At 51.5% G+C, this 2,858-nt stretch overlaps 1 protein-coding gene across 1 annotated transcript in view; it reads left to right on the top strand.

Annotated features, from left to right (window-relative positions):
- Nucleotides 1-2,152: 2,152 nt before the first annotated feature.
- LOC113219914 (zinc finger protein 486-like) overlaps nucleotides 2,153-2,858 on the top strand; it is an 18,190-nt gene continuing 17,484 nt past the window's right edge. The window contains exon 1 of the mRNA XM_026448204.2: nucleotides 2,153-2,509. The gene's annotated coding sequence lies outside the window, so the exon portion shown is untranslated. The remainder of the gene's footprint in view (nucleotides 2,510-2,858) is intronic.

The following is a 2,858-nucleotide window of genomic DNA, read 5'->3' as shown; positions in this document are numbered from 1 at the left end:
CTGGCTAACACGGTGAAACCCCGTCTCTACTAAAACATACAAAAAAACTAGCCGGGCGAGGTGGCGGGCGCCTGTAGTCCCAGCTACTCCGGAGGCTGAGGCAGGAGAATGGCCCTTTGCCAATGGGCTCAAGGAATACAAAAAGGTCAACTTGTTCTTCAATAACTAACATATAGGAATAGATTGAAACAGTACTGGATGAAACAGTATAGGAATAGATTGAAACAGTACTGGATGAATGCCTCAAGGAAGTCATACAACCCGTTTTGAGACTTGGTGACCATTCATTGTTTGTGTCCATGTTCAATTGAGTTCAAAATTAACATTTAACTTTTCCTCCACAAATTCTCCGCCCCCCCCCCCCACTTTTTTTTTGAGACGGAGTCTCGCTCTGTCGCCCAGGCTGGAGTGGCATGGCGGGACCTCAGCTCACTGCAAGCTCCGCCTCCCGGGTTCACGCCATTCTCCTGCCTCAGCCTCCCGAGTAGCTGGGACTACAGGCACCTGCCGCCATGCCCGGCTAATTTTTTTTGGTATTTTTTTTAGTAGAGATAGGGTTTCACCGTGTTAGCCAGGATGGTCTCCATCTCCTGACCTCGTGATCTGCCCGCCTCGGCCTCCCAAAGTGCTGGGATTACAGGCGTAAGCCACGGCGCCGGGCCAAATTCCCCTGTCTTGATGAACGGGCTGTGTCTAGACAAAAGGCAAGGTAAATCCCTTAGGCTGTTACACACAATCTCCGCCTCCTGGGTTCAAGAGATTCTCGTGCCTCAGCCTCTGGAGTAGCTGGGACTACAGGTGTGCGCACCAGCACACCCAGCTAATTTTTTGTATTTTTAGTAGAAATGGGGTTTCACCATGTTGGCCAGGCTGGTCTTGAACTCCTGACCTCAAGTTATCCGCCCACCAGGTCTCGATCTCCTGAACTCGTGATCCGCCCGCCTTGGCCTCCCAAAGTGCTGGAATTACAGGTGTGAGCCACCGCGCCTGGTTCTAAACGATTTCTATTTCCTGTAACAATTTGAAATTACTTAAAGGTTGTTTCAAATTGAAAAAAAATAAGAATGTAGATAAAAATAAAATACAAAAAGTTACAAAATTACAAGAGACTATGAAATATATGTGCAAATCTCGAGCTGTCAAAAGTGACAAATTTGATTTATGTATAAGGTTTTATTAAAATTAGCTTTAGTATTGATAATACATTATCAAAGTAAAAGTTGATTTTCTCTTGTACCAAAATTTTATGTATTATTAATATGACAGGAAAATACTTCTGTTCACCTTTTGAACACATTGAAAAAGAGAGTAAAAAAGATATAGAATTTTCCCATACTCGGTGTCTTAATTTAATTTAATGTAACTTAATTTAGGAGAGCTAAGTAATTAAACATGAGGCTAAAGTACAGAAGAAAGCAGCAGCCCTTTATTGCAAATATGCACACACTCTCCGGCGGGTTCCCTGGTCCTCAGGTGTGGGGGGGGCCAGGGAAGTCGAGCCGGAGCTCTGGGGTGAGGTTCCTCGGTCCAGGAATGCGGGGGACGAAGAAGTCACGCCTGCTCCTGCCAGCAGCCGACTTTTATGCATTGGTACTGGAAGGGGGAGGGCAGTGGGCGGGATAAGGGCGTGATATGGGCATTCCGTAGGTGCGGCCAGGTAAGTCTCGAGCTCTTCGGATTGACGTCACCTGGCGCATGCTCGGTTGATCTGCATCTTCCCGAGCTCGGGCTGCATTTTCCCGCGGGGGTAAGTTGGTGATGAAGAACCCGGAAGCAACAGGGGCAGTGCCTTCTTGTTTACCTTCCTCCATCTTGTCCCTTCTCCCTCACCCAAACACTCGGACCGGGCGCGGTGGCTCAGGCCTGTAATCCCAGCACTTTGGGAGGACGAAACGGGCGGATCACGAGGTCAGGAGATCGAGACCATCCTGGCTAACACGGTGAAACTCCGTCTCTACTAAAAATACAAAAAACTAGCCGGGTGCGGTGGCGGGCATCTGTAGTCCCAGCTACACGGGAGGCTGAGGCAGGAGAATGGCCTGAACCCGGGAGGCGGAGCTTGCAGTGAGCCGAGATTGCGCCACTGCACTCCAGCCTGGGCGACAGAGGGAGACTCCCTCTCAAAAAAAAAAAAGAATTTTCCCATACTCTAGGGTGGGTCTGGCTCAGCTCAGGGAGGATGCCCTGCCTGAAAATGCTGCAGCTTTCATCCCTCAGCCCAGCATCTGATCACATCTTCTGTCACTCAGGGACTGAGTGGGCGGGGCCTTAAGCATTATCCAATCAGGGACGCTGGGCTGGAAACCGTCCAATCAGGCAGGCAGCTGGAACAAAGAGGACGGCTTCCGGATTTGGCGCGGCCTTTGTCTCTGGCTGCATCTGGAGCTATATGTTTCCTCTTCACTAGGTGCCTTCTGCTCCTAGAGGCGCAGCCTCTGTGGCCCTTCGTCCTGCAGGTATTGGGAAATCCACATCCAAGATGCCGGGATCCCCTGGAAGCCTAGGAATGGTGAGCGTGCGGGTTCGAAATCCTGAGAGAGGGGAGGGACTGGTTGATGGGAAGTGGCTGCGGGGGCACTCAGGCCTCCCCGAAGTCAGCTCCACAGTCTGCTCCCCGAGTTTTCCTTGCCCAGCTCGGCCTCAGTCCCCTCCAGCCATAAGATGGCTGCGGCGCTGTCAGCCAGTCCGGGGCGTCCTGTCTCTTCCCTGCGCAGTGACTGTGCCCTGGCCTGACGCCCTCTCTGGGCAGCAGCTCTGCACCCGCAGCTCCGGGTCTCTCCCAGATTGTCAGGAACCACGAGAAGGTCATCAGGGGAGATCTTGACTCGGGGTGCGCGTTCACGAATGGGAAGAGCTTT

The sequence above is a fragment of the Piliocolobus tephrosceles genome, chromosome 21 (assembly GCF_002776525.5).
Source record: "Piliocolobus tephrosceles isolate RC106 chromosome 21, ASM277652v3, whole genome shotgun sequence".
In the NCBI taxonomy this organism is placed as follows: domain Eukaryota; kingdom Metazoa; phylum Chordata; class Mammalia; order Primates; family Cercopithecidae; genus Piliocolobus; species Piliocolobus tephrosceles.
Note: the sequence above shows the minus strand (reverse complement) of the source record. Positions and strands in the feature narration are given on the sequence as shown.